This window comes from Eptatretus burgeri, chromosome 11 (genome assembly GCF_056783735.1).
Source record: "Eptatretus burgeri isolate ZD-2024b chromosome 11, Ebu_testis_v1, whole genome shotgun sequence".
NCBI classification, from domain to species: Eukaryota; Metazoa; Chordata; class Myxini; order Myxiniformes; family Myxinidae; genus Eptatretus; species Eptatretus burgeri.
This window is the reverse complement of record NC_140971.1, coordinates 44,212,535-44,233,148: the sequence shown is the minus strand read 5'-3', so window position 1 is coordinate 44,233,148 and position 20,614 is coordinate 44,212,535. Positions and strand designations below refer to the sequence as shown.

The 20,614-nt window shown below is 42.9% G+C and overlaps 2 long non-coding RNA genes across 6 annotated transcripts in view; one reads left to right on the top strand and one right to left on the bottom strand.

Moving 5' to 3' along the window:
- LOC147016970 (uncharacterized) overlaps window positions 1-20,614 on the top strand; it is a 242,185-nt gene that overhangs the window by 203,553 nt on the left and 18,018 nt on the right. For 4 of the 5 annotated variants that reach the window (XR_015049274.1, XR_015049273.1, XR_015049271.1 and 1 more), the window contains exons 2-3: window positions 15,605-15,837; window positions 16,071-16,194. The exons of the other annotated variant lie outside the window; for it this stretch is intronic. This is a non-coding gene — a long non-coding RNA (uncharacterized LOC147016970). The remainder of the gene's footprint in view (window positions 1-15,604; window positions 15,838-16,070; window positions 16,195-20,614) is intronic. 5 annotated transcript variants of the gene reach the window in all.
- On the bottom strand, window positions 3,229-4,390 carry LOC147016971 (uncharacterized). The gene is made up of 3 exons (XR_015049705.1): window positions 4,206-4,390; window positions 3,507-3,651; window positions 3,229-3,419 (listed from the first exon to the last, which is right to left on the bottom strand). It is a non-coding gene; the product is annotated as an uncharacterized LOC147016971 (long non-coding RNA).

Here is a 20,614-nt window from a genome sequence, read left to right as displayed (position 1 = left end):
TTATGTTGTGCGCAGCTGGACTGTAGTTCGTCGCTTCGCCTTTGGACGTGAGTGTGATAATCGAGCACTGCGCAATACAGACTTTTTCATGACTCGTGCCTTTTAACAGTCACACAGTAGTGGCATGGTAGCGAGAGTAGGGGGTGGCATAGTAAATTTATTTTGTATTGAATTTTGTCGGGACCGAGCAAAAGTGGTATAATAGCGAGAGTGGCATAGAAGCGAGGTGGCATAGTAACGAGCTTTGACTGTACTAAAAATATCTCATCTTTTAAAAGTAAAAATAGAGGGGTTATACAAAAAGGCATATGTTTGGTGTGTGGCTCCAAAAGGAGTAAATTTATATCCAAACACAAACATGGGGGAAATATACAAAAGTTTTTATCAGGAAGTAAATTTACAACTACTGAAATACCAGGGGAATTACATCTACCAGGGTATTCTTTCTGTGGTCTCGGAACAAACTTGAATAAAAGATTAGATGAGGCTGACAATCGCAAGCCGTGGAGCAAACCTATCAATGGGGTTGATGAAGTGTGCATGAGTCATGATATTGATTATGGAAGAAAAACATGAAGCCGATTGAGAAATGTTGTGTAATTTGTCTCTGATACAAAATCCAACCTTGAGAGAAAAAGTTGATCGGTTCATCGTGAAGAAGATGATCAGTGCTAAATTGAAACTTGGGCTTGGAAATTCAAAAAACTTATAGGCTCTAATGATGTCATTAAGATTGAAGAGCAATTGGCTGATCAATTATATCAGCGGACTTGATATAATCAACTTCCTTGGAATAAACCTTCCTTCTATGAAACTTTGTGATTATTGGTTTATATAATTCAACTCAATAATGAAAAGGGTTGCAAGTATGCTTTAACCGTTATTGATTTGAGGAGTAGATATGCGTGGGTCGTCCCTTTGAAAAACAAAACCGGGAATACACTCATGTTAGCCTTCCAACATATATTTAATAAAAGTAAGCGAAAACCTAAAAAATTATGGACTGATAAGGGTACAGAGTTCTACAACAAAACATTTATGAATTTTCTTTAAAATAACAACATTATATTATACAGCACCTTTAATGAAGGAAAAGTGGTTATTATTGAATGATTCAATTGCACTTTAAAAGAGAGACTATATAAAAAATTCACTCAACTCGGTTCTCAACAATGGTTATCTTTAATTCAGGATATTGTCGATAAGTATAATGATACAATTCACACCTCAACAAATACTAAACCATCAGAAACATTTACAAAATTAGAATATGAAAAAGAGATTAATGTCAGAAAGCCTAAGTTCAAAGTTGGTGATATAGTAAGAATATACTGGTGGAAATGTCATTTTGAAAAAGGTTATACTAAGCGATGGACAAATGAACTTTTTTAAATCGTTGATGTAATAGATACAGTTCCTTGGGCTTATAAGGTATATGATTTAGAAGGGGAAGAGATTTTAGGTTCATTTTATTCACAGGAATTGCAAAAGACAAAGATAAATTGAAAAAAAAACCTTGGACATACAAATTATGTGATTTAAAGGGGGAAGAGATTTTATGTTCATTTTATTCACAGGAATTACAAAAGACAAAGATCAGGGCTGTTCCACAGTAATATGCTACATTTAAGGGTCTTATCTTCAGGAGCTATCACGACCGGGCGTTGTGGCATGTGCCTGTAATCCGGCTAAACCGGAGGCTTGGGTTGGAGGATTGCTTGAGGATGGGAGCTCTGTGCTGGGCCATGCTATGAGAGGGTGTCGGGCAGCCTAGAATCATGGCAAAACCCAATCCTTATCCTGTGTCGTAAGAGGTGACCAGGGTTGTGTCAGGAAGGGCATCTGGTGTAAAACCTTTGCCAAATCAGTTTGCGGATCATAACGGATGATCCGCTGTGGCGACCCCTAACGGGAGCAGCCGAAAGAAGAAGATGAAGAAGAAGCAGATCTTCAGGAGCTATCACAGAATTCTGAAAGTATCTATAGAATACCACTAACATGTTTTGAGGTGTATATAAATGTAGATATATACTATTTATAGCAAAAACCGCGATTGTCCTAAAATTAAAGTGTGCAGATAAAATTTTATTCACTGTGATGGGAATAAATATTTGTCTTAAGTGTTATATTAAAAACTACATAGATTTACCAAGAGTTTTATATGAACACATACGTTTTTGATTGAGACTGGTTTAGATTATATGTGTAAAAAGACTTTACTTATGACACCCTGAATTTGCCAAAAATATACTTTAATGTGAATGCTGGGGGGTTGAAAACAGAGTTACAATCGTTATGCTATCGGTCAATTCGTCATGAAAGAAACAAAATGCTCAAGCTGCACAACCTTTAAAAATACGGTCTTGTTATTTTTGTGATAACATAACTTAACCTAAATGACAAATGTGTAAGAAAGGATAACATTAATGGTAAGTCCATATCACCATAAAAGCTGTAAAAAAATCTGGCTTTCCGATTGCGGTACAAAGTCACGTTTGTTAGAGAAGGCTTTGAGCAGGTTAGAGGTCGTTTAATAATCATCACTACGAGAGCCTACGCTATGCGTGAAGAACACTCCATCAATAAATTGTGCTGGGTTAGATTATCTTCTTACTGTTGGATTCCAGAAGTGGAGGGGTCAGTCTTCTTTTTCCCCTCATTTGCAAGATAAACTGGACACACTTAATGTGGACTATGTATGTAACACAATGGTTACCCATTACTGTGGAAAGGCTCATAAATAAAATAAAAAATCAAAAAGAAAACATTTTGACTCCACCCTTTCTTAACTCCACCCCTTTTTGACTACGCCCACACAAGCCCCACCCACACAAACCACATCCACACAAGCCCCACCCACCCACACAAGCCCCACCCACAAAAGCCACATCCACACAAGCCCCACCCACACAAGCTCCACCCATGTAAACACCACCCACATAAACCACATCCACATCCATCATATCCACATCATTAGTGATTAGTTGATTAGTTCCCCACACACAACATGTTTATTTAATTAAAAAAAATTGCTCCACCCACACACACCACATCCACACAAACCCCATGCACACAAGCTCCACCCACATAAGCCCCCCCCCGTGCACGCCCACCTTTGACCCACCACTCCCCTCATCCCACCCCCACCCTTTCCCACACACACACGGGGAGGGAGGGGGTGGGATGAGGGGGTGGTGGATCATTGGGGGAGCTCACCTACCCCCCTTCCTCCTTTGCACTTCCTTTATTCTTTTTTTATAATTAAGAATTAAATAATTGAAAGCATAGCAAATATAATTAATCAAGATTGAAAATATTAAACATTTTTCTTTGGGTAAATATTCAGTTGCGAGAATGGACGATCTTTCCCAGCAGTCTGCTTCAGATGTCTTGTGATTTTGAAACTCGATCAACATATTCTGTTCAAAACAAAGAGTGAAGAACAATTAGGGTATATAAAGATGATTATATTATGATATTAATAAAATAATAAATTAAACATTTACCTCCAGAAGATAGAGTTTTGTGTCCATTTCATCGAGATGAGCATTAAAACTGGAACAAGTTGAAAATGAGTCATCACCCCATGGAATTTCAACATCTTCCCATTCAAGGTTGCGAAATTCACCCATGTATGATTCAGTTTTAATGCTGAAAATAAAAATCAAGGAGTCAAAAATTACCAGCAAGTTGTGGTATTGCTTTTAAATTCATTACCACCACGCCAAATAAAAGGTTGTGTATAAGGAGAATAGAAAGAGACAGAGACAGATAGATAGAGAGAGAGACAGAGACAGAGAGAGACAGAGAGAGACAGAGAGAGAGAGAGAGAGAGAGAGAGAGAGAGAGAGAGAGAGAGAGAGAGAGAGAGAGAGAGAGAGAGAGAGAGAGAGAGAGAGAGAGAGAGAGACAGACAGACAGACAGACAGACAGACAGACAGACAGACAGACAGACAGACAGACAGACAGACAGACAGACAGAGACAGAGAGAAGGACACACACACACACACACACACACACACACACACACATACACATACACATACACATACACATACACATACACATACACATACACATACACATACACATACACATACACATACACATACACATACACATACACATACACATACACATACACATATATATATATATATACACACACACACACGGAGACAGAGACAAAGTGATAATTTCTCACCTTGGATTCGGGTCATTCAAGATCAAAGGACGTGAGAGTAATTCTTTCCAGCCAACAATAATATCATTCATTTCTTTCCGAAACGAATAAATGTCTTCAAGAAAGTCATTCATTTTTATCCACTCGTCATGTAATTCAGATAACTCATTTTCAACATCAGTTATCAACGATGTTCTTATTGGGGACAACCTGTTAGAAAAAAAACAATAATTAATTATTAGTCGTATGGTAATTTAATTCTGTTTTAAACAACAAATCATGAATTGGGTTGAGAATCTCACCTCTCATCTTGTGAAAACGATTGATCCATAAGGTGGAGTACTCTGCACAATCCATTTTCTGAATGAAACATGCTGGGCACACAAGTTGGTTTAAATAAGCAACTTGATGATGTAATGGGAGATTTCACAACAATGGTTTTGTCAGGGTGTGTTCCCACATCGGAAATGACCGGAATTTATGAGCTTGGTTCGGGTGAGGCAGCTTGGCTGACTCCAAAATGACTCATTTTAACACAAAAATGAAACATCTTGCTATGAATGATTTTAATAAAACCTACATTTAATAGCTGTTTTTAGCTAAACTTTGTTCTGTTAGTGTTCTGATGATTTAACCATGTAATGAGAGATGAACACATAATACTTCCTCATTTTCACAGCACGACTGTGTTCTTAAAAACACCTCCCCATTTTACAAAACTGAAGTAAATGAATGGTATAATAAAATTAAGTTATTCCCGAAAGTAGAACATGAACAAATATTCATTGGTTCGCTCATTGAGTGGAATGAAAATAAGAAGGGGGAAGAAGTGCTTCAAACAGTAAGTCAGTTTTACATTTGCTTGTATGGGAGGGGGAGAAAATCAGTCTCAATTTTACATTTGCTTGTATGGAAGGAAAGGGGATAGGTGGGGAGAAAATCCCCACTCAGCCTGTTTTCGAAATCCTCAGCTACCCTCTCACTCTTCAGCTTGCCAATATCCAGCCTCGGCTGGGATGGTACCATTCTCCAAGATTTAATCTACAACTTCAGAGTTGGTACCACAAGACTATGGTCGGTATTTAGGAACTGAGAACTCCGGAAGACCGTGCAGTTCTGGATCATCCTCCAGCGACCATCAATGAGCACATGGTCAATCTGCTTTGACACACCACCAGTGTTGGAATACCAAGTCCAGCGATGAGCCTGTGGGCGCTGAAACCATGAAGCAGCCACCCTAAGTCCATGATTTCTTGCAAACTCAAGGGAATTGATGCTATTCTGGTTCACTGTTCAAGACCCATGGGGACTAAAACATCTCATCACCATCCCTTTCGGTTCCTGTCAATGGAAGACTCGAAGAGTATCTCACCTGGGGCACTGATCAACGACAGACTCGAGCGTGGCATAGAATGCGTCCTTCATGATGAGATCACTCGCCTCAGTCGGAGCATATACAGAGACCAGGGAAATAACACGCAAGGAGTGACGAATCCTTCATCTCATAATACGCTCGTTGAACGGTGTTTACTCAATTATCATTGGAGTCAGCTTATTGGACACAGCTACAGCAACTCCTTTGGCATGGTAACCATCAGAGCGACCAGACCAATAGTAGGTGTAACCACCCGCCTTGATATGGCCACTATCTGGTCTCCGAATCTCAAAGAGTGCTGCAATACCGATGTTCAAACGCTTGGGCTCAGATGTTAGCAGAGACAGGTGATCATCCTCTCTTTGGGATGAGCCATTCCAGGCACCCACCCGAAGGGTGAACTCAGGTTAACCCAAGGAGACCGCCGTCTAGTCCAGCAGCTGAGGGGGGTAACCCTAACATCTCTGATAAAGTTTTTTTCTCTGCTGATAATTCTCTGGGGTGTATCTAATGATATCCAGGTGGGTGTGAACCTGTCACCCTTAAGCAATTTGAAATATTCAAGATGGCATCCAAGATGGCTGCCAAAATCGACTAAAAGTAGAAAATTCATGTTATTTCAGTGTTTTCTGCTATAGACCTATGAGTTTTTGGATGTCATATATGTATTAGGGTCCACTAATTTAAATAAAAAGGGTTTGTGAAGTATTTGTTGTACCGTTACTATAGTAACTATGATTAAACAACCAAATTGCCATAATTTCAAGAAAATGTTTATTGTAGCATTATTTTGTTGTTTTTCTATACATGAACTAATGACAATGTTTTACATAAAATAGAATTGAGTAATGAAGTTATGGTGCCATGGTAACCATGACAACCAATGCAATTGTGATGTTTGAAATAAGCGCTGAAGATATATAACATAAAACTGTGCATTTCTGATCTGTTAAATGTTTTCAAACTCTGAGATCATGGTGGGTTAAATTTGATAAATAAATTGTTTAATGTTGCCATGGTAACCACAAAAATGACATCCCTCACCATAAGCTGGAAGTGACTCTGTTCCAGTGGAGATCAACCAAAGTGTGGTTATTAGGCGTGATATGACCACAAACCAGGAAGGGGGTGATACCATCATTGTGCAGAAATCGCATCTGTAAAGCCTAATAAGGCACTCGTGGTAGCAGACGATACAGATATATTTGTACTCTTGCTGTACTTTACATTCAATGGACAAATTTATTGCCCTGTCACGATGGTATCTCCAGTGAAGGGTCGTGCTCCTATCGACATCAGAGCCAGTGTGGAGAAGCATCATGAGATTATTCCAGATTTACGAGCAACCCGTGGACTCACAGAATGTGATACTGTCGCCACTTACTTCGGAATTGGCAAGGGAATTGCCTTAAAGGTGCTACGTACTGGTCGTCATTCTCTAAGTTTCCTTGGGGACACCAGTGTACATATATCTGAAATAAGAAAGCAAGTCACACTATTCATGTCATCATGCTATGGTGTACCGCAATGTCAGTCCATGACAAACGCGCGACAGAAACTGTGGGCCTCTAAAGTAGGCAGAAGTACCGCTTGTGCCCCGAAACTTCCGTCTCTTCCTCCAACAGATGAAGCGTTCATGGAGAATGTTGCTCGCGCCAATCTCCAAGTTGCAGCATGGAAGAAGGCAATAGATGCCACTGTATATGGTTGGTATCATGAGTAGGGTTCATCATCTCTGTCACCTACTCCACTACCTGAGAATGTCCCTCTTGCTTCAGAAGAGCTTCTCAAATTGATTAGGTGCACCTGCAGCAGTGAAAATGCGTGTGAGACACGACGCTGCAGTTGCAACAGCTCAACTCTTGCTTGTACCATTTTCTGCTCCTGCCAAGGCAGCCATGCCTGTTTTAATGAGTACACAAAGCAAGTCATGGAAGAAGAAGACTAGTCTTTATTTAGAATCTCCAGACAAACTTCAGCCCCACAAGATACCATGTTTGATTTGATGTAGTCACCATTATTTATGGCATGTGTACTAACTACCTTAAAGAAGCCTTAGTGGCTTTTATTGCATTTGTATGCACTATGAATAGCTATGAATTCGAAATAAATATTTCATCTAAAAATATCTTTTTGAGATCCCAGTCACTTGTTTTTCTGATTTTCTCAATAATAATCCATCAGAAACATATTAATCTTTCATTATTTGTGGCCATTGTGACCTAAATAAGTAATTTCGTTTTAATCATATAATATATGTAAAACTAAGTTTTCAGAAGAATCTAGCTGTCATTTAAATGATATAAAACATGGTTCATTGTGTTTTTAATTGATATGGTCATCAACATGTAAAAATTAGTATTTTTCCTCATTTCTTGGACGCCATTTTGAATTCATCAAGTTGCTCAGGGCTGAGAAGGTCACACCCACATGAATATCATAATATACATCACGAAGATGCATATGAAGTAGAGAAAATAACCATATCAAGAAATTTTGGGTCCAGCTAAAATTTCCTTTTCTGGTGCAGGACTATAGTAAAAAAAAACATGATTAAAAACATTCAGTACCAATTTACAGTGGCATCTTTGTGGTAACCATGACAACATCTTACAGTTTATTACCAAATCGGCCCCCATATGGTTTATGAGGTATAAAACAAATAAGATAAAATGTACAAGTATATACATTATATGCTGTGCATCTTTAACACCTAACTAATCAGAGTGATCATTTTAGATAGTTACCATGGCAACAGAAAAATGCAATTCATCATCCTATTTTACTCAATGCAGTGATCAAGAGCATTTGCCAAAAAAAAACAAAAAAAAAAACAATGTTGTAATGAACATGTTCTTGAAATATATGGCAGATTTCCACTTTTCTATATTTTACTGACATAATGGTAGTCATATTAATAGTTACCATAGCAACGGTACAGCTGATATTTCCCAAACTATTTTACACATATTGTTGAAACTCAAAACATATATTTGAACAATAAAATCATTGATTTCTGGCTGACTACATTGAAAGAATAGGAATTTTATAATTTTAGCCCATTGTGGCAGCCATCTTGGACGCCATCTTGAATTTTTAAAGTTGTTCAAGGGTGACAGGCTCACACCCACCTGGATATCATTAGATACACCCCAAGGGTGATTTATCAGCAGAGAAAAAAAACTTCATCAGAGATGTTAGGGTTAGGTGAAAATTTGGCCTTTGGCTGCTGGACTTGTCTGGTTGATGACACCTCAGCACCACCCCGACACACACTATCGCAATCTGACTCGGGAAAGTTACCCTGTGGTTTTTTCCTGTCATCAAAGAGTGGGGGTCCTGAATGCTTTGCCTCAATCCCATCATCCGGTACGCTGCCCTGCAGAGGGCAGCTGCACAGGAGGTACTCCCACGGAGTGGATTTTCAATTTTCTCTGTGTTTTTCTTGTGTTTTGCGGAGTGAAGGGTTTTACGGTGGCCGGAGTGCAAATCCTGCCACTAACCTCCTTAAAAAAGTAACCCAACTGCAGGAGGATGTTTGCAGACACAGTTGCACACTCGATATGGATGGCCATTGGCTCACAACGAACTCCTCTTCCATCTGCCACTTCCTGTACATATTAGTTGTCGTTTCCATTCATATAATTACCTTGCCTATCGGATCCCTGAGTGTGGCATTTAGTTTGGATAAGAAAGTTTTATACATGTCCCCACTCTGAAAATAATGAAACCTATGTGTTGTGTAACTATTGCACATTCATCGGACGCACATATCTACACAGCTCCAAATTCAATTCTAAACACATAAACAGGTGGGCTCAAACACTATACACTATGTACAAGCCCCCCTCTGCTCGTCATGCTGGTCTTCAAAGTGATTTTTCAGTCTAGAGAGCTCACAACAAATATTCACAGGTGGTGTCTTCACAAAAATGGTTCATTGGCTTTTCACAAGATGAACTTCACAAAAATGGCTCATTGGCCTTTCAAGATGAGCCCTCACAAAAGTGGCTCATTGGTCTTTCACAAGGTGAACTTCAGCATATTGACCATGAAACAATGAGATTTCAGCGTGGAGGGCTCACAACAACAATAATAATGGCTCCTGTGGCCCATAACAAATGCTCTTTCGGTCTTCAGGTGGCCCACAAGAAAATGATAAAAGCAGGTGGAACAGCAAAATGGCTCAGGGTCGCAGTGGGTGAATAAACAAAGGCCTGTCTAGCAATGAACAATGGCATGACTTGCAATGAATGGCTGGCAAAATATAGGCAAATAGGCAAAACAAGGCATGGGCAAACCAGGCCGGCAGGTATCACTGCGCTGCCTCTTGCTGTACTTGTACCTGAGGGGGTGGCATTGCCGGCAGATCAGGTGACGGGCTCGGCCCAAGCCTAACTGTCCCCATATAATAATCATCCATGAGTCTATTCTCATCATTGCCCATGCCCCTCTATCCCCGTCAGTTCCTCCTCCGTCCTTGGTCTTCTCCTATCCTAGCTATCCACTCCCTATACTTTCCCTCTGTCTCGAGCTCTAACATCTATTCGGGTCCACCATGTCCAGTGCATTTCCTAAAAAAAATCCCTAAATCTCATACGAAACCCTGAAGAGAAAAGGTGGTTCAGTGCGAACCTCAGTGCGAGTTTGAAATGTGTCTGCAGGTCCCAAAGCATTCTCCGGCGGGTGAATCCAGCAGATGGTAATCATCTGAGAATGGATGGTGTGAAGAGGAAACACGCTTCTAACTATCCCAGTAAACATTACACCATAAATTAACCTCCCCCGAGACTCACCAACATGTCTCTCTTTAAACTATGCAGTTCTAATAACCTTAATCACCAGTTGTCCCACTTGTTGGTACTCACACAGGTTCGGGCTTGGCCCTCGGTTTTTCATTCGTGCCTCTGCACAATTGCCTGGCTGGGCAGTATGGCTCCATTTGCAGATCCGTCCACCTGCGTACACTCACACACGGCATCACTGGGATGCTGAGGTCGCCACCGAGGTTACCTATTCCCTCCCGAATTGTGGGGATAGTTCTACCGGCTCCCCCACACCTCGGTGCCCTCACTGGCAATTGGCGCTCCGGGTCCCTCTCCTGGGTACCTGTGCCCATAAATTTGGCATGCCCCTCTGGGCTCACGACCTACTCCTGGCCTGCGGGCTCCCAGTGTCCGGGTTGCCCTTCACACTGTACTCACCTCTCTCGCGAGCCACACTTCCAGCCAGCCAATTCACTTTACACATTAAAAAAACAAAACTTTTCCACACATCATCAACCGCAAAATGGAACGACATCCTTCGCACCATCATTTGTTCCTCTCATTCTCTCCAAGGCTGCTAACCCGCATTCACTCCATTTTACACTTTCACACTCCTACACCAATATATCTACCTACTTGCCCTCTAACTTGTGCCTTCCCCGTCGTCCCTTACACAATGCATGTTCCTTTTTAACACCATGTCGCTAAGCTAGCTATGTACCCACTATGTCCCTAATGCTGAACTAATGCTAATCCTCCATTCTAAGCTAATACTCCCCTCCTAAGGCCGATGTTATCCCCCCCCCTTTCTGAGGCTAATCCTCCTGTGTCCCCACTTGGACACAAATTTCAAGTGCCCCAGATGGTTTCCAAATTTCTCCCCAAATTGACAAATTGGGGTCCGGGATTTCCCCCACGGAGAACCCAGCCGTGTTTGCTGTGTTCACGGCTCACGCTGTGAGACCTACGCAAACGTCACACGCATATTGGCCACCCTGCAGCCTTCACCTTTCCCACTCTTACACCATGGAACTTTTCCAACCCACACACCATCACGAGCTGCCTCGCAGCCCCTCGCACACCATCTTTGCACACCGGCCGTATCGCAACCTTCCACCCACCAGACTTGCACACGAACCCTTTTGCGGAGGTCCTGCAGTCACATCTGCCTTTACCATTCATGCTGGGTGCACCGCACATATCTCGCACACCCCAAAGTATGCCATTCCCCACACCCCGGTTCCCGTTGGAAACTTTAGCATTTTAAATCTTTTTAAGCTCCTCAATTGTTCCCTTTTTTTTAGCCGTTCATGCTCTGGTGATTTATCCGGTACTATTTTACATGCCCACCATTAGTCCATCATTAAACCAAGCAATCATCTGCGCTTGGGGAGTTTGCCCAGCATGGACTGTGCACACTCTCGGACATGCCTTGCTTCGCATGCTGAGACTTGTGGGGCTGGCACGGATTCCTAGTTCATTACCTTTTTAATTGTCCCACGCTCATGAAGCTCACCCCTCGCATCAGTCGAACTCACGGCTTGATGCATGCCTGCGCTTTCTCGTTCATTTATCCATTCTACTCAACTTGCTCTTGATACACACTGCACTTTGCATAACACCAAGAAAATCCGGGTCCTTTCTTCCCCCCCAAGCTCGACATTCACCCATTTGTATACACACTGTCTGGCTCACAGCGTCTTACCTTGAGTGGACTCACCTCCTCCTGGTTCGCCTTGAGGACTATCTTCTCCACCGCCTCCTGCAATGCGTTATCCCGATCTTTGCACATCGTTTCAACACAATCCATGAATTCTTTTAAAAATTTTATCTACCCGTTCCTTTGTCTCTACTCGCTCCCCTGTTGCCTTATTCATTCCGTCCTTTATATTCGTTATCTCCTGCTTTGCTCACACGAGTTCCCCATCTATAATTTCTTTAGTGGCTTCTATACATTCGTTCCTCTTTCGTTCTTTTGTCTCTATCTGTTCGTTCATTTGTTCTTTGGTCTCCATTGTTTGTCCCAACTCTTTTATTTCCTTTGTTAGCTCATCTTACATTCTCTCCTTATTGCTATTAGTTAACCCATCCTCCACTCAGTGGGAGATGGCGTTTTGCAATCACGTGTGGGTGTGTGTGTGTGTGTGTGTGTGTGTGTGTGTGTGTGTGTGTGTGTGTGTGTGTGTGTGTGTGTGTGTGTGTGTGCACGCGCGCGTGCACGCGCGTGTGCATGCGTGCGTGCGTGTGTGTGTGTCTGTCTGGGCCATAACCTTTTTTATCATTTGAGTTTTTGTCATCAAATTTGCAACAAAGCTTTATTATGAGAATATGGAGAAGACAAATTGATAATTTTGTCAGAAGGTCAAAGTTCAGGATGACATAAAATTGTCACTTTTCATCCAATTGACCTGAAATTTTAATTATCATTTGAGCTTTTGTCATCAAATTTTCAAGAAAGCTTTATTTTGAGAATATGGCGATTAAGGATTTGGTCAAAAGGTCAAAGGTATCATTTAGCATATGGAAGAACAAGTCAGAAGACAAAACAGACTGGCTTTTAATTTTCAGATGCTTTCTAGTTCCCCCCTGGTTTCTTTCTGGGCCTCTTTTAGTTCCTTTATTGTCTCGGTCAGGACAGATAAGATCTGTGACTTGCTTCAGGTACTATGTAAACCTGTACTAACCCTTTTCATGGTCGGGTTGTTGGTAACTAAACCATCTCCCCCAACAGGTTTTTCTGCTGTGGAGGGTGTATGATATGGACACCCAGCAGGATTAAAAACAAAACCTGTCAAAGGGCAGAGGAGCTCCATGTGAGCCAATGTCCATCCATATCTAGTGTCCAACTGTGTCAGTGGACGTCCTCCTGCAGTTAGGTTACTTTTTTAGGAGGTTGGTGGCAGGATTTGCACTTCGACCACCGTAAAACCCTTCACTCTGTAAAACATAAGAAAACCGTAAAGAAAATTGAAAACCCACTCCGTAAGAGTGTGCAGCTGCCCTCTGCAGCGCAGCTCATCAGATGATGCGATTGGGGCAAATCCATTGGGACCCCCACTTTTTGATGATCGGAGGAAAACCACAGGGTAACCTACCCAGGTTAGATTGCGGTCGTGTGTGTCGGGGTGGTGCTGAGGTGTCGTCCACCAGACGGCGGTCTCCTTGGGTTAACCTGAGGGGGTCCCTTTGGGTGGGTGCCTGAATGTCCTATCCCTAAGAGAGGATGTTCACCTGTCTCTGTTATCATCTTAGCTCAAGAATTTGAACATCGGGATTGCAGCACTCTCTGACGTTCGGAGACTGTTTTGTGGCGAGATCATGGTGGGTGGTTACAACTACGATTGGTCTGGTCCCTCTGATGATTACCATGCCCAAGGAGTTGATGTCGCTGCATCCAATAAGCTGATTCCAATGGTAATTGAGGTAACCGGTCAATGAGCGTATTATGAGAAGAAGGAATCATCACTCCTTGGGTGTCATTTCTCTGGTCTATGTGTCTGCTCCAACTTTGGTGAGTGATCTCACCATGAAGGACTCATTCTATGCCACGCTCTAGTCTGTGGTTGATCAGTTGTCCAGGCGAGATGCTCTTCTAGTCTTGGGGAATTTCAATGCAATGACTGTAGTTGATAGGGATGATTATGAGACATGTGTTGGTCCCCATGGGTCTGGAACTGTGAACCAGAATAGCAATAAGTTCCTTGACTTTACAAGAAGTCATGGACTGATGGTGGCTGGTTCATGGTTTCAGCACCTACAGGCTCATCGCTGGACTTGGTATTCCAACACTGGTGGTGTGCCAAAGAAAATTGACCATGTGCTCGTTGATGGTTGCTGGAGAATAATACAGAACTGCAGGGTCCACTGGAGTGCTCAATTTCTCAATTCCGACCTACACCAGGCTGATCCACCAGCTGTTGAGTTGGATGTCAGGGGTGTTACTATCCCTATTGCTGATGCTCTAATCAACTGTGATCTACCTTCAATGGGGTAAACTTCTGGGATCTGTGGCATTCATGCAGAACTTCTCAAGGCTGGTGGAAATGCTGTACTCATGTCATTGCATGCAGTTGTGTGCTCTGCCAGGAACACAGGCATCATCCCAATTTACTGCAAGATGGGCTTTCTTGACCCTCTCTAGAAAGGGAAGGGTGATTGCCAGGACTGCAACAACTCCCGATGGGTGACGCTGCTCTCAATTCTGGGCAAGGTCTTTGCTCGGATAATTCTTGATAGGGTTCACTACCATCTGCTTGAGCACCAGCGTCCAGAGCAGTCAGGCTTTACACCAAAGAGGTCAACGATTGACCGTATCCTTGCTCTTCGGGTCCTCACCGAACGCAGACGAGAGTTTCGGCAGGGGCTGCTTGCAGCCGATGTTGATCTCTGTGAAGCGTTTGATTCAGTGAATTGGGATGCCCTCTGGAGGGTTCTCGGTCTTCATTGGGTGCCACCAAAACTGATCAATCTGATACTAGAACTCTACTCTGGGACTGAGAGTGCTGTGAGATGTGGTTATTCCATCTCCAAATTATTTCCTGTTGTTGCTGGAGTTTGTCAGGGGTGTGTACTGGCCCCCACACTTTTAAGCGCTTGTATGGACTGGATTCTGTGGAGGATGTCAGAGAGATCATGCTGTGGTGCATCATTTGGGAATGTTAACATCTCTGACATTAATTTTGCAGATGATGCAGTCATCTTTGGGAAGACTCTGGAGTCTTTTGGTGGGCCTCCAGGTGCTGAATGAGGAGTCGAAGCTGCTGGGATTACGGGTTTCCTGTGTCAAAACTAAGATCCAGGCTTTCATTGACTTCTTGGATGCTGCTATCTTGTCTGTATCTGTTTGTGATGAGGATGTTGAGGTCACGGAGAGATTCACTTATCTTGGCAGTGACATTCATGTCTCTGCTGGCAGTGAGCCAGAGGTCAATAGACGTCTGGTCGGGCCTGGGGACTCATGAATTCACTGGATCATGGGGTGTAGTGCTGCCAGTACCTGTGTGGGAGGAGAAAAGCCCGAGTCATCAGGTCCTTGGTGCTTCCAGTCTTGCTCTATGGATGTGAGACTTGGACTCTGATCAGGTATCTGAGACTGAGACTTAATTCCTTTGGACCACGTCTCTTCGGAGAATCGTTAGCTACTACTGGTCGGACTTTGTGTCCAATTAGAGGTTGCTGAGAGAGACCCAAATGAGAATTTGTTACCTGCTTAGTCCGTGAGTGTCATCTGTGGCTGTTTTGACATGTGGCTCTTTTCTGATGCTGATCCTGCTCACCAGATTCTCGCAGCGAGGGAGCCTCGCAACCACGTGCTTCGGGTTGCAGCAGTTTGATCAGCATCTCAAGTACATGGGGATGAACCAGACATCTGCCTAGGCGATGGCTAGACGGAGGCCCCTGGAGTACCGGCGGAAAGTGGACGCAGTGATGTGCTGCTCCGGCGCATGCTCCCATTCCTGACCTGATCTGACCTATTTTTCCAGATTTGTTCTTGTAATTATTTTTGCCCTCCGTAAGTCCTTTCGCTTCTGTCTTAATTTCATTTATTTTATTCGTCATTTTGGCCTGACTCGCCACCATCTCATCCCGCACACCACTCATGCATCCCCTTGCCTCATTCACCTCTTCCTGTATAGCTTCGATCCACATCGCCATTTTATTGGCCATTGCCTTAATGTCAGCCCTTAACTCGGCCAGTCCATCATACAATTTTGCCCACCCCACATCCATTTTTATTGCCCATAGCATCCATTTTACCCATCATCTGGCTGATCATCATTGTCATCTGGTCCATGCTTGGCTGAGTTGGTGAGGCCGATAGTCCTCAGGAAGCTTGCTGTGAAGCGGGTGAAACGTCGCCTGAGACGAGGTATGCTTTTACTTATTGCTCAAATTAGCGGAGTAGATCTGGTTTACTTTTGGTTGGAAGAACCTTTCTTCTTTAAAATATATATTTGTATATAGTCTCTGCCTATTAGACATGAGCTTAGCAGGCACTTGCTTATTTCCTGGTACTTGCTTCTGAGTACCCACTGCAGTGATGGGGTCTGATCTCGTCTTGTAGAGTTTGTAGGGTTTGACAAGGTCACTCTGGGGAGGTGCTTCTGCTCAACGCTGACAAGGGCCAGCAAGCCTGAAACACGTGTGCATGGATGTTCCATCGCCGGGGGTGGGCTGGTCTATAAAATTGAGAATTAAATTACATTCCTGGTCTTGGTATTGGCTGCAGTACAATCCTACAGAGATATGGGGGCTGTGGCTTGGCTAAGTTCATACCCAATAGGTGGAGCCTATGTAACTGCTTAGCCAGAAGAGCCTTTTCAAAATCTATATCATATAATATGCCTGATAACTCATGTAGTGTCATAATCAGGGCGGTGATGTTTGCCGAAGCTGTGAGCAGAATTTGAGGAAAACTTGCTGTTTATATTAAATTTCAGGGTTGTTTAATAATATGTTGTTTAGTAAATCACTTTCGAGTGAAATAAAATGATCTTTTATATATACAGTGATATGATCAAAGCATGTCATTATTTTACGTTGCATTGTTACCTCTGAGACTGAAGGTGGACGGAGGTTATGTGTTCACCCCTGTCTGTTTGTCTATCTGTGAGCACGATATCTCAAATAGTTATGGACGGATTCGGACAAAACTCGGTGGACAGGTTGGGTTTGTGACAAGAAGGAATTGATTAGATTTTGGTGAAGATCCTGATCCGGATCTGAGAATTTTTCGTGATTCTTCACCATTGAGAGATAGGGCCAAAACAATATATCACATGATATTTCAAAAAGTTGTGGATGGATTATGACAAAACTACGTGGTTGAGTTGGTTCGGTGATTAGAACAAGCCGATTCGATTTTGGTTCAGGTCCGGATCCAGATCCAGCCTATCGGTGGGATGGAAAACCTAAAAATGGTCAGCCTGGCAGAGGCATGTGCTCTATTAAGTGCCGTTCTCGTTCTCAATGTTATAAATGTGCTCGTTAAGCAATCTTATTCTTTATCATTCAGTATTCTGCAGGCTGCATACCCACAGCTACCTGATGACACCGTTATTACAACTATTACATGGTATACGTGAGTGACAAAACTTTACCTCTCTGGATCTCCACCGCACTGTCCGTGGCTGTTTTACAAAGAGCGCCATTAAGCAATTGTTTTAAAAGATGCACCCTGCATGACGTCAGAATTAGGGATATTTCGCACAAACAGGGGGATTTTAACAAAAGTAATATGAGGACCTTTTGATATAAATGCAAGGTGACCTATGGAACACAACTCATGTTGCATTAATTAATTATGGATCGCCGAGGTCTGTGAGAGGCAATGGCAAACCACCTGGCGTATTTCTTGCCAACACATAAATCTGCTGTCATAATTTTGATTTGCATCGGAACAGATCGGAGATCTTCGAGGTCGCGGTGTCGCTCTTTTGGCAAGGCACACGGAATGCATCACCCAAGTAGAGGCCACATTCAAGAGGTTAGAAGGAGGTGGATTTCAAGGTTGTTGTGTATCATTTTGGAGGGGTCTATAAAGACCCCCTCAAAACGGCCGAGTGAGAGTGAGAGTGAGTTGTTTGGGAACGAACTGACCTCTCGAAAGCGTGGGCGCAAGGGTAGAACACCAATTAAAACCTGACAGATTTTGCAGTAACCGAGAGGCAATAGTTTTGAGACTGACGGTAACGTGGCATACTAACCCGAACACCTCCCCCACGTAGCATTACGAGATTATAAAAACCCGTTTTCCATATAGCTCGTAGGTTAAGTGTTACAAAGATCAATTTTAATTTATAGAGTGCCGTCTGCACCTGGCGAAGTAGGGAGGCACTGCGACCACGTGGCGCGATTTCTGGCGGGAATTCTGCAGCTCACGTGTTCGTGATGTTTTCCATGAATCGTCCTGGTTTGAGCGCTGCTGCTTAGCTCCGATGACTGTACGGACGTGAGCAGGCGCTCACAAAATCCGTTCCACAATTAAGATTCTCGCTCGTGGGTTTCTCGCCGAGCGTTACAACGTGCGAGACCCCGTTGAGACGTGCCCGTTCTCTGTGTGGGACCCCGAGCGGCTGCAGCCGGCGGCGCCTGGGCGAGGCAGGCCAGCCGATCGATAAATCAATAGGTAATGCGCCCAGGCTGGAGAGCACAGGAGCGAACGGACGGGATAGAATGGGCTGGGAAGATGGATGGGGCGCGAGCGGTTTGTGCTGTGCTCTGGCCACGGGTTCAGAGGTCCCGTTCACCTTGGGCTGACAGTGCGAGGAAGTGCAGCCTAGGTCTAAGCTATGTGATCTCAGCATGGACCGACACCTTTAAAAACCAATCTCTCCAAAGCCATTGATGCGGAAACAGTGTTGTCCAGGCCTGGTGTTAATTCATGTGAATTCGTGAAAATCCTGGTGACCATTGCACACTGCTCCTTTTGGGTGGTGGTCAGTGGTTAATGCTCTGTGCAGAGATCCTCTGTACTCCCCTCCCACCTCCTCCCATCCCCCCCCCCCCATCCTCTCTCTTCTCTTCAAAAGCATTGCATTTTAAAGGATATTTTTTGTCATGCCAACAAGGCACAAAAACATGCCTTGGACTAACCAGAGCCGAGACTGAAGCTTTGTAATGGTGGTTTGAACACTTCCTCCCTAGGGGTTGTTGTTTTTGTTAATATTTTGGGGAGATCTTTTTTTGGATTGTGGAACTCAATGTATTTGAGAATTTCTCCCATCGAGTTCTCGTGCCATTGATTGGTCAATCCAATCTGACATTACTGATGACAGTAACGTATGTAAATCAAGAATTTGCTTAAAGTCACCATCATGCAATGTAGAGTCAACTGCTACCCAGGACCTGCCAAAAGCTTAACATTTTGAAGCTTGTTACCCCACGCATGCAAACCAAAAAGCGGTCTTACACAATTGGTTTACTTTGTTTGTTTGTCTGTATGTCCGTCTGCAAACGTCAGTTTATGATCGAGGACTAACTTGATTTAAATTGAATGTTATATTTTGAACACGAATTGGAACATGAATCGGAAAACGAACCTGTCGTTTGACCGTACTTTGGCTTTGAATTTGTCCCGATCATGCATGTGCATGTGCAGAGAGGAGTGAGATAATATTTTTTTCTCTCTCTGCCTGCCTGGCAGTCAAACAAAATTGAAAATCATTTCAAACAGAAACCTACTGTTTTTAATGATGTTAGAAAGAACACAAACAACAGGTACGAAGAACTAATGTAATGTGTTAAACAAGGTGGTATAAAAGACGCTGCATCAACACCGGTAAACTTACAAAAATCTACACCCTTTAAAAACCCATATGTAATTTCAAATGAATTACATACTTGAACACTGAAGAACACAAATCGCCTTTTTGACACCTTCAATAACCTTCCGCTTCACAGTACTTGGACAAAATATTACGGCATTTTATGTCATCACGACCAACCAAATTTCCCACTTACAGACCCTCCCCACGTCCTTGTTTCTCAAGACTGCACTGGGTCGGTGTTCTATGAACTCTCTAGATTATTATTATTATTGTTAGCTCACCTGAACATATGCGATCAGGTGAGCATTTAGTCAGGTGAGCAGATGCAATCGAGCAGTGTCTGTGAGTGAGTGAGTGAGTGAGTCAGTCAGTCCATAAACACTTCAGTCATCACTTGAACCAAACACACGATTTTGATAAAACTTGGCCACAAGCTTCATATCTGATGCCTAACGAAGGTTTATTGACTGCATCAAAATCTGCACTCATTAAGGGGATCTATGGGGAAGGGGGGGTTACCCCCCAGCCCCCCAAATAGGTTTCTGCTCTCTTCTCTGAAACTACACACACAATTTCGATGAAACTTCACCACAACCTTCATCATCTGTGACGTACCAAAATTTGTTCACGGCATTGTAAAAAGCATCAGGGTCTAAGGGGGTGTGCAGGGGTTTTGCATGACTGTTAGCACCTGATCCAGGTGAGCTTCAGGATGTGCGGATTAAGACATAATCGAAATCCTAGCTTGTATGACGAAACTGTTTGGCCTTGGCACCAAGGTTCGTGCATATAGTTTTAATAAGGTTATGATTTCTTTGCACGGCCATGCTTTTTGGTCTTTTGGCTAAAGGGAATGTGATCAGTTTTGTTGAGCTATGTTGACTTTGAAAACACTTTTGTAGAAAATAAGTTTGTGAAAATGCATGCACTTGCTCTTCCATGAACCTCGATCTTGAATAGAATAAGAAAATTAATTTATTTTTTCATCCAATCCAAAGGGTTGCTGTTTTTTTTCTCTCT